Here is an 11,839-nt window from a genome sequence, read left to right as displayed (position 1 = left end):
CAGCCCAGCGTTTCTCATGATGTACTCTGCATATATGTTAAATAAGCAGGGTGACAATATACAGCCTTGACATACTCCTTTTCCTATTTGGAACCAGTCTGTTGAGCCTTAGGGAAATGTAATTTAAAATTTAGCTTTGGGGAAATTACTCTTTGGGCATTTCTTACTGCATTTAGAATTCATATTTAAATGGCTGATGCCAAATAGAAGAAAAAAAGTCTCTTAGATTTTATGAACTAGAGAAATGTTTATGGACTGCTGGCAAATTGTGTGTGGCAGTCAGGGCATCAAGCTACGGCACCCTTCATATTGCCACAGGACAGATCCTTGAGAATGCCTAAAATGATCATGATGATGCATCTTTTGATGAGGATTTCCCATTCTGTTCTTGCCCACAACTAGCCACACAGACTAAGACCACTTACTTCATCATAAAATAGTAATATAGTGAATTTTTTTTAATAGTTTGTAATAGAGAAAGTGTTTAAGTGTGATTTTTAAAAAAGCAAACATACAGTAATGATGCCTCAGGAGACATAATGAGCTATGTTGAATTCCTGCCAGTACTTTCATACTAAACTGGTTCATTTAAATGTAGTGTTTTCTGTGGATTGAGAGAAAAATAAATTTTTTGTTGTTGATTCTTCTATTTTCTTTGTTTTAGGTATAATAACATTCTTTATGTCAATATTAGCATTTATTGAAAACAGTATTTGTTACTTTGTATTAGAATAGGATTGAATGCAACTGTCATTTGTCTCCTGATTCCAGTTTGTACATATGCCTCTTAATGGCCTTAACAACCTTTGCTCTGGGTCAGGTATTGTTCCAATTTATATATTAAATCTGTTTATATTTATTGCATATTAATATTTTATGCTGATTAGAGTATTATTCTATAGGATTATAGCATTACAGGTGGCCTTGCTTGGGATTGACATGTGCACACTACTGTATTTAAAGTGGATAACCAGCAAGGACCTATTGTATAACACAGGGAACTCAACTCAATATTATGTAACAACCTAAAAAAATTTGAAAAAGAATAGATGCATGTTTTGGAGAAGGCAGTGGCACCCCACTCCAGTACTCTTGCCCAGAAAATCCCATGGACGGAGGAGCCTGGTGGGCTGCAGTCCATGGGGTCGCTACAAGTAGGACACGCCTGAGCGGCTTCACTTTCACTTTTCACTTTCATGCATTGGAGGAGGAAATGGCAACCCGCTCCAGAATTCTTGCCTGGAGAATCCCAGGGTTGGGGGAGCTTGGTGGGCTGCCGTCTATGGGTCGCACAGGGTTGGACACGACTGGAGCAACTTAGCAGCAGCAGCAGCAGATGCATGTATAACTGAATCACTTTGCTCTATACCTGAAATTAACATTGTTAATCAACTCTACCCAAATCTAAAAAGTTTAAAGTAAGCAGCAATATTAGGGTTACAATTTTCAGCAGGTTTATTTACCCAACTTTGTCATTGTAGTATTCTACTTCAGTTTTGTCATCATTCCCAAAAGTTTATAATTCATCTCAATCATGAAAAGTGCCCAAAGTAGTAGAGCATGACAGTCTGAAGCATGGGCCTAGAATCAGACTATACTGCTGGAAGATGCTCCTTCAATGAATAATTTTTGAATTTTGGTGGTTATTTAACTGTGCTTTAGTTTCCTCAGATGTACAGCGGCAATAAAATAGTAAATGTTTCAGTGGGCTTTTGGGAATAACGATATATTTTCAGAGGAAGCAGTAAGTGAAGTTAGCAAATAACAAGAACGAAAACAAAGGAGAATTTTAACCAGCTCTAAGGCTTAATCACAGATTTTCTTTCTGCATGTCAGTGGGGCACCATCCATTCAGGGACACATGCTGGATAAGTTCTTCAACTTCTGTGAAAGACTTCTGTATCCATTATCTACTGTGGGTAACACACCACCCCAAGCAGTAGTGGTTTAAAGCAACACAAGTTGTGTTCTTTAAAATCTTTAAAATTTTTATTTTAAATTCTTTAAATTTAAAATTTTATTTTAAATTCTTTAAAATCTCAGATGGCTTCTTTGGTCAGGAATTCAGGAGTGGCTGAGCTAAGCTAGGTAATTTTGGCTTGAGTCTCTCATGCCACTGTGGTAAGATCATGTCTAGGAACAAGGATCTCTTAAAGGCTTTTTCACTCATGCACCAGGTTGTGAGGACTGTTGGGGCTGAAATAGTGAGGTCTCCTTTGACATCTCTCCGTGTATTTTCTTCATGGCATTTTCTAATATGCTAACTTGAGGATAGCCAGGCTTCTTAAATGTTGCCTCTGAGCTCCCAAGATAGGTATCCTAGGAGAGAGAGAAGGAAGTGGAAACCATATCATCTTTTATGACCAAGCCTGGGAAGTCAGTGTTCCTTGCAGCATAATCTAGTACATGAAGCAGTTATTAATATGAAGATTCAACAGGTTCAAAGTGAGGGAGTATAGACCCTGCTTCTTTGTGGAGAAGTGTAAACATCATGTTGTAAGACAGAATGTGAAATAGAGTTCATATTTATGTATTTTAGGAAAATAAAACATGCCACAGCTGCCAAGCATCCTGGTATTTATACTTAGGTGGTTGTCTAACATAGGTAAGTGATTTTTAAGAATCTGATTAAATAATATGGCTTTAAATTCTCTGCTGCTCTGTGCTCATCAGAACTTCAATTGTGAGAAATAATATTCAGGGAGGATTTTATCTCTTTTTTCATTGATTTTTGACCAATGAATTTCTTAGTGTCCTGAACCATAAGCATAAGATCGCTGGCCTGATATAATTGCATTTCATGTTGAACTAATTAAGAATTATCTATCTTATTATCCCTGGAGTTAAAATTTTTTTGGTCACATTTACATTTAAACTTTATTGGTTGTGACTGTAATATTTTGGACTATAGTGCATAAGATTGATATAATCATTCTTTTAGCTCATAGTACAGCGCCATCATTGATCCATGATTATCTTCATTCTCTTTTTGTCTCCCTCACTACCATAAATAGCTATTCTAATTCATTCACTGTGTAGCCTTTTAGTTTGATATATACTCTTACTAAATTCTGTTGTTGCTTTGTAACATGTATTTTACATTTACATAATTGATATTCTGCTATTGATCTTATTCTCTTTCTTCCATTAAAAATTGCCCTTAGGAGTTTGTTTTTAAGATGAACCTAGGTTTCTGTGAGTAAATCCAGTTCATTGCTTCAAACAATTTTTAAAGTAATTATGTTTCTTTTCACTTAATCTCAACTGTTCTGCATTTTTTTCACAAATGAGGACAAAAATCATTGGTCTGCTGTTCCTTAAGTGTAGTTTAAACTTATAGTTTAATTATAAAATTAATTAAAGTTCATAATAGTTTGAAAAAATATCAGTCACTTTCTTTATTCTTTTGTGCTGCCTTTGTTCTCATGTTTATATTTTAGACTTATCACTGAAGGATAGCTCAGTTCAGTTCAGTTCAGTTCAGTCGTTCAGTCGTGTCCGACTCTTTTCGACCCTATGAATTGCAGCACGCCAGGCCTCCCTGTCCATCACCAACTCCCGGAGTTCACTCAGACTCACGTCCATTGAGTCAGTGATGCCATCCAGCCATCTCATCCTCTGTTGTCCCCTTCTCCTCCTGCCCCCAATCCCTCCCAGCCTCAGAGTCTTTTCCAATGAGTCAACTCTTCGCATGAGGTGGCCAAAGTACTGGAGTTTCAGCTTTAGCATCATCCCTTCCACAGAAATCCCAGGGCTCATCTCCTTCAGAATGGACTGGTTGGATCTCCTTGCAGTCCAAGGGACTCTCAAGAGTCTTCTCCAACACCACAGTTCAAAAGCATCAATTCTTTGGTGCTCAGCCTTCTTCACAGTCCAACTCTCACATCCATACATGACCACAGGAAAAACCATAGCCTTGACTAGACGGACCTTTGTTGGCAAAGTAATGTCTCTGCTTTTGAATATGCTATCTAGGTTGGTCATAACTTTCCTTCCAAGGAGTAAGTGTCTTTTAATTTCATGGCTGCAGTCACCATCTGCAGTGATTTTGGAGCCCAAAAAAATGAAGTCTGACTCTCTTTCCACTGTTTCCCCATCTATTTCCCATGAAGTGATGGGACCGGATGCCATAATCTTGGTTTTCTGAATGTTGAGCTGTAAGCCAACTTTTTCACTTTCCACTTTCACTTTCATCAAGAGGCTTTTGAGTTCCTCTTCACTTTCTGCCATAAGGGTGGTGTCATCTGCATATCTGAGGTTATTGATATTTCTCCCGGCAATCTTGATTCCAGCTTCTTTCTTCTAGTCCAGTGTTTCTCATGATGTACTCTTCATATAAGTTAAACAAGCAGGGTGACAATATACAGCCTTGACGTACTCCTTTTCCTGTTTGGAACCAGTCTCATTCCACTGTTTAAAATCTTTCATTTAACTCTCTTACTAAGTAGATGTTTGAAAAGTATCAAAAGCAGTGGCACACTGAACTCAGGGATCTGACTATTGTTATCTGAAACTGATTTCAGGACACCATTTAACAAATACTCTATAAATTTGTGTCTGGCATTTTAATATAATTTTTTTTCTAATCACGGAATTAAAGCATCAGCAGCTATATGTTTATTCATGCTGAATATTTACCACCCTCTTGACAACACACATGTGTAAAGGGAGGTCATTTTCCCCTTTGGCTTGTCTTGGTGTATGTTTGCTGGCTTTGATTAGCAGCATGATGAAGCAATGTGAAATGAATTAGTATCAATGGAATGGAAATCTTAGTGGTTTAAGTATCACTATTAATATATACTGCATGTCTGAAACTCTGCATTCCTTTCCTGGCTGCATCTCCTTGTTCCCAGTCTTTCCAAGGTTCTGTCAATAACGTCCTAAGTAGTTGACTACTTGGATGAGATCTGGAAATCAAAAAGACTTTCAACTTTTAGACAAAAGGGTCAGTTTGTGGACCTGATGAAAGTTTAGGTCTTGGTGGGCCCATGTTAACACAGATTAGAACCTTAGGTTGAAAATGAAATTTGCCTACAGTTCATCTTAGTCTTAAGTGGAAGAATGTTAGTTGCATTGGTCTATCCTACAGACAAATAAGACATGTATTACTTAAAGATTTTTATGAGCAGACTCAAATGGAAACACAATTTCCTTTCAGTCTTGTACTTCGCAAAGCTCTACTAAAAGTAGGTAAGAAAGGCAGAGAAATTAGCACAGGTTTAGTGTTGTTGACATGAATCAGTCGTTTGTACAGATTTTTCTTTCCCTGCTGCCCTTTCTGTTTTCCCTTCCTTCAGCTGGTATTTTCCATGCCCTCTCCTTTCCTCCTAGCCCTTCTACTTGGAACAGAACTCTGGATAACCATTAGTGAGGAGTATGTCAAGTTAGAATTGCTGATTTGGACACATTTGTTAGGCAGACAACAAAAAAGTCGTAAACACTGGCTTGCTGGCAAGTAGAGAGCTGACGGAAAGGAGAGGGAGCCTGTGTTTTCACTCGCGCTCTTCTTACTCAGAAAGCATACGGCCATTGACAAGCTAGGAAATGCACCTCCCCTCCACCTCTCTTGCCAGGAAAAACACAACCTTTGGAGAATAGGGGCATAAGAAACGGCTGGCGTAAGAACTTTCTGTGCCTGCTGGCACTTGAAGTCACCATTGCTGTGGTTCGTTTTGCTGCTCATTCTTGGTCTTCATGCGCGTGACTGGCCTGATTTATATTTCATTACTTTAGGGCTTTATAGCTCAGGAGGATTTGAGTACAAAAAAACTTTCTCCTGAGATTGCTGAAAGATCTTTCCCTCTTGAACAGAAGTAGAATTAACTTGGATGACTTTTGAGTTTAAACGGTACTCCCTCTGTATAGTAGCAACAACCACCCTGACAGTTACAGCAGCAACTTGGGACCTGGGATGTAAGTTTAGGTTCCTTTCAATTTAATTTCTATTGTGTCACTTTATTTTTTAATAGGTTTTATGATATCTGTGTGAACCATGCAGCCAGTTAGAAATGGACTTTTTCTCAGATCAAGATGGAAGGTTTCCCCCCACCCCCAGATAAAGGTATATAAAGTGAGTATAAACATGCAGATTCTTAATTAGACTCACCCATCAATCAGAAATTTTTAACCCTGTAATTTTTTAAAGAAATAGGTAAAAGGACATTAAGTGCCTATCAATGCTGGCTTTATACTAAACCTTTATAACTATAACCTAAATGTCAGTGCAGCTCTGCTTCTGTTGTTTAACCTCTGACTTCATAGATACAGCACTAAAGTAACCTATTCCCAAAGGTGCAACCTGAGGAACCATAGCTATCTGAATCATCAAATAGAGATAGAATTATATTCTCCATGCTGTATTTAACAAGTCAGGAAAACAGACTAATGCATTTGTAAACATTTTTCATCCTGAGGGTTGAAATAAGAAGGGTTTTTCTATTCAATTATGAGTTGAGCAGAAAATCCAATGACCTAGAACATCTCCTTTCCTGCGAATTTCAATCAGTTGTGGTTTTGGAGTATTTACATGAAGTTCATGTTGCATAAACTGTATGGGATCATATTGAACAGAGTCATGTCCTCATATATCAGGGAATCTAAGTATAAAGACTCTAGCTTAGCTTTCCAAAGGTGAGTGAGATTAAACTTCTGCCTTGGGAATCAGACCCATATGCGTATTAACGTCACCGGGATTCATACTCTCTTCCCCACCTTCCAGTATGGGGTTGCAGCGGGGAGGGGAAATACCAAATCTACCCCAAACTTAGGCTCTTTGCCTCCTTTTTTCAGGACTCTAGATTTTTCTCTCACTGGATTAATTACTTTATATAGAGATATTAAACCCCTAAGGAAGGTTGTATTTGAAGTCTATTACAGGATAATATTCCAAGAAAATTGTTCTTTTGAAGTTTGATTTGAAACTCATGCTCCTCATTAACACAGGCAGCAGGAAGGCGGGAGACCTGGCTCTGAAAAGGACTTGTTTTGAGCTGGGGAAACAGCTTGAATCCTCAGCATGGATGTACAGAGTTAAAAGCAAAGCCAGGCAAGAAATGAGATCAAGCCTGGAATGATGTATCTGTTAGTAATTCAGATCCGCGTGACTAGTGAGACAGCATGTTTGTTCTCTAGCTGTTTTTTGTTTTTTTTTTTTTTAAAAGACTGATCAGTGTAGAGTTGAAGCAGGATTTTAACTTTTGACTTTGATTCTAATTTCAAGATTTTTCTTCTTCCTAAATTTAGCCTTGCAAATATCCCTGTGAAATGCTTGAGTCAGGACACAATCAGCTCTTTTCACATATCATCAGATTCTCTCCTCAACACGAAGAAATAGCAGAGTAGGAAAGAATTCCTTTGGGGGACAGAGCATACTTTGTAGTTTTTTTCTTTCTTCTTCTTTTTATTTTTAAAGTGAAAATTATCCAGGCAGAACTTGGTTGTCAGTAAAGATGTTTGTTTTGGTTGGCAATCAGTATGTTTAGTCTGAGAATAGGGACTTTGAGCTCAGAGGTTAAAGCTTGAAGGTGCATTGTCTCCAGGCTGAGAGAGAGCAAAGAAACTGGTGGAGTAAGTAAGGCAGTGATGGCTTTAGGTCTGTTTCACAGAGTCAGTCTGATTTTTACTTATTCAACTGGAATTTGTTATGAGTGCAAAATATGTTCATGTTTTTCAGCATATGAACTTGAATCTAGGCCTAGGTTTATAAGTAGTACTTGGGGTAGAGGTGGCAAGAGGGGAGAATATAGCAGTTCTCCTTTTGGAAGCTGTAAGAGAGTTTTCCAAAGGGAAGAATGGAATCGATTCAAGCTACTCTAGAGAATCCCTCCATTGTTTTCCTTCTCATTTTCTCTATCTTGTTCCTTTCATACTTTACCTCATTCAACAAATATTTGTTTAACTTATGGAATAGCATGGTGATTAAGAGCAAATATTCCCATTAGAATGATCCACATTCCAATCTCTTAAGCTTCAGTTTCTTCACTAAAATGGGGGTAAAAATACTATCTACAGCGATGGTTAACATCAGTATTAGATGATAGAGTCCCTGTTAAGCCACTTAATGTACAGCACCTGGTAGATAGGACATACTTAATAATTATGTCATTTATTTATTTCTTAAATTCTCTATGATCATAATAGATATTTATCAATATGTTTCATATTTAACTAAAGTTATTAGTATTGGTACTATGTGTAGTTTCCTTCTAGAGGTGATTTCTAAACTGGGAGCCAGGGGGGAGTGGAGTGATGTGATCATTCTTTTGACTGAATATTTCTCTGGAAATTATGTGTATTTTCTGTCTCTCTTTTTGGTAATCAGTCTCCCTCACTAAAGGACAAAGGGAGACAGAAATTTACTGTTTTGAGAAATGAATAAGATCAGAGAATGGGACAGGGCTCTGGAAGAAGAGAGATAGCATGCATGTTGGACCAGAGTCTGGGTGGGTTTGGGCACTCAGGAACAGGCCGGGAAGAACCAGTCATGGTGATCAGAGCAAGTATATTTGAAGTTTGGCTGAAGACTTTACTGAAAGTTGGTGTTAAAATTGTTAAGTAGGAAAATGCTCAGAAGCCCAGTAGAGCAGAATCTGACTTCCTAGTACCTTTAATGAGTAGGTTGAGTATGTCATCAGGGATGGCTCAGATTCAGGTATTTTTAAACCTTAGCACTGAAAATTTCCAGAAACATTTGTACATCCTGTCCTTGTTATTTAAAAATTAAAACAGCAGTAAATCATAAAACATAAAATTATTGCTGGAAGTGAAACTGTGTTTTAAAAAAATTTTTTTTTATCAACAATTTTCTTAAAGAGGAACATTTTTGTGTGGCCTTACCTTGCCTGTATCCTGAACATGTATGTAGTCTGTCTGTTGGATAGTAATATAGCACCAGTCTCAGTCCTGAAGCCAAAGCTGGGTGAGTAGAAACAGTAAGGGCTATGCCACCTTAATCCGTGAGTATTCATCACACAGAGATGGCTGTCTTAGTTTGCATTATTTAAACTGTCATTGAAACAAATTTTGTTTTCTAATGATACTGTTATTTTCAGTGATTAAGTTAAAATGGTTATAAAACAGATAAAAAGTGGATTTTTTTTCTTACATAAAATTTACCACCATTACTCTTGGAAGGAATAATTGAAGTCTCGTGGGAAATTTAAGTATTTTGGTAACTGCTAGTTGTCACCTTCTAGTTCAAGGATTGTTGGTGTACAGTTTGCATTTCAATATTAACCATATTTTACTTCATTACTCTTCCTCTGGAGCTCTTTGCAAGCAGAGGAGAGCTTTCATATGTTTAGATTTTAAATTGATTATTGAATGAATGAACAAGTAATTATTTCGCTCTTTGTTTTAATCTTTTTTCTTTTATCTTAGTGTTATCTGGGATGACAGTGGAGGTTTCATCTGAATCTGACTCATGCTAACCTAAATAATGTCAGCTCATTATCATTGGCTTTTAGCAATATGGTAAATTTGGAGAGCCATGCCTTTCATGTTCATATAAACATCTTTTCTTTCAATTTGATATTTTTTTCAGTTGAACTTTTGCTCTCTTTATTCACCACTCTCTAGATTCCTCTCAAATCTCTTTTATTTTCCTTAATTAAAACATCATGATGAGACATAATGGTCTAATATATGTGTGTATAAAACTTCAGACAGGTCCACAGATAAGATTTCAGTTTCATTTCACTTACTTTGTATTCCTCATGTTTAAAATTAAAATTAAAACCTAATAAAGCTAACATATAACAAAGAAGAAAAATAATCCAACTTAATAGTCTCAAAATATCCACATCCAATTCAGAGTGGCTGAAGCCTATTAAATTCTAAAGACTTGACAGGCTTAAATTTTGTATTCTCTTTCTCAGAGAGTATTGCTTAATGTGTTTTGTGTAAAGAAACTAAATGGCACATGGAGTCTACCTTGAGTGCAGAACTGAGGATTTAGTTTTATTACCCGCAGGGCAAGGGCATGGGCAGATGTCTTGTATTTTGTTGCTGCTTTAATTGCTGAGGGAGATGACTGCCACCATTGAAACAGCTTTAAGGAAGTTTTCAGACTTGATGATCACAAGTCTAACATTGAGGATATAGTACTATATTATGGGCTTTCCAGGTGGTCCTAGTGGTAAAGAACCTACCTGCCAATGCAGAAGACGTAGAGATGTGGGTTTGATCTCTGGATTGAAAAGATGCCCTGGAGGAGGGCAGGGCAACACACTCCAGTATTCTTGCCTGGAGAATCCTATAGACAGAAGAGCCTGGCAGGCTACAGTCCATAGGGTTGCAAAGAGTCAGACACTACTGAAGTGACTTTGCATGCATGCACATGCTGTATTATAGTCTGAGGGTCTAGAGAAAGCAGAGATAAACCTACAAAGAAATAGAGTTTTGTGGCCTCTGTCTGATTGAGAGCTGGAGATATATAGATAATTGATATCTACTCATAAATCTAAAACCTCAGTTTAATAAACAGTTTCTGTATCCTGTTCTATGAGAATGACTAACAAGAAGTGGGATAGATTAGTTTGTGTTTCAGCAGATTTTACTTCTGCCCAGCCTTGGGTGGGGTTGCTAATGAGCAACGTATTGTCCAAAAGGCCAGGAGCCAGAGGGAAAAATGAGACAGCGGCGAAAAGAGTCCATGACCGAATAATTAGCCTCAGAATAATATAGTGTAAACTGTGTGTCCATTAGTAAGAGAGAAGCAAATGAGCTCCTTTGTGGTCCTTGACTGTTAAAAAAATATCTACCCTCTCTCCTCAGAATCCTTTCATTTAGAAACATGTATTGAGTGTATTCTAGTGAGTTGAAAACTAGAAATAGATCTTATCTAGTATTGTGGTTAACTTGAACAGCAGCTTACTTTTTCAGAGTTAGCTGCACTTGGGTTCTGCACCGTCTTGTGTTCACAGCCCACATCATGGCTGGTTTGGTTTGGTTTTGCTACCCCACCATCACCACAGTGAGAGTAAGTGATGCAATTTACAGTGAAGGGATTCCCTATTGGGAAACAGCTGGCGCCTGAAAGCTTTTCCTGCGCATGTATAAAAGCAGTTAAACATTGTTTTTGCCTCAACACAGGGTGAAATTCCAAAATACCATAGAGAGAGAAAACCGTGTTTTGCATTTAAGAATAAGGGCAGTACTGCATAATCTGTGTACATTCAAGTAAACATTTTCCCCACTTGAACAACTGCTCCATAATTAAATGTAAATGCCCCATTCCGGCATAATTTATCTATGCTCGAACTCACCAGTAATATCCCCATGGAACCTTCTGACATACTGTCTGCCTTAAACTAGATGAAGAACTATAAAAACTTTCCCAAACAGTCATGTAATTATCTCAGGTCTTTGGCCTACAGCCTGATAGAAGCTGCTGCTGCTGCTGCTGCTGTTAAGTCGCTTCAGTCGTGTCCGACTCTGTGCGACCCCATAGATGGCAGCCCACCAGGCTCCCCCATCCCTGGGATTCTCCAGGCAAGAACACTGGAGCGGGTTGCCATTTCCTTCTCCAATGCATGAACGTGAAAGTAAAAGTGAAGTCGCTCAGTCGTGTCCAACTCTTAGCGACCCCATGGACTGCAGCCTACCAGGCTCCTCCGCCCATTGGATTTTCCAGGCAAGAGTACTGGAGTGGGTTGCCATTGCCTTCTCCTGGGCAGAGAGAGCTGATAGAAGCTAGACCATGTCTAAATGAACTCAGACTCCAGGCAGATAGGAGACATAGGCACTCATGACAAAGAAGAGAAAAATCTGAACATTGAAACTGCTTCACAGTTATTTATTGTAAAATCACTGCATTGGAGCCTCGAGTGGAAGGATT

This window comes from Bubalus bubalis, chromosome 17 (genome assembly GCF_019923935.1).
Source record: "Bubalus bubalis isolate 160015118507 breed Murrah chromosome 17, NDDB_SH_1, whole genome shotgun sequence".
In the NCBI taxonomy this organism is placed as follows: Eukaryota; Metazoa; Chordata; class Mammalia; order Artiodactyla; family Bovidae; genus Bubalus; species Bubalus bubalis.
The sequence above is the reverse complement of the archived record's forward strand: the minus strand, read 5'-3'. Positions refer to the sequence as shown.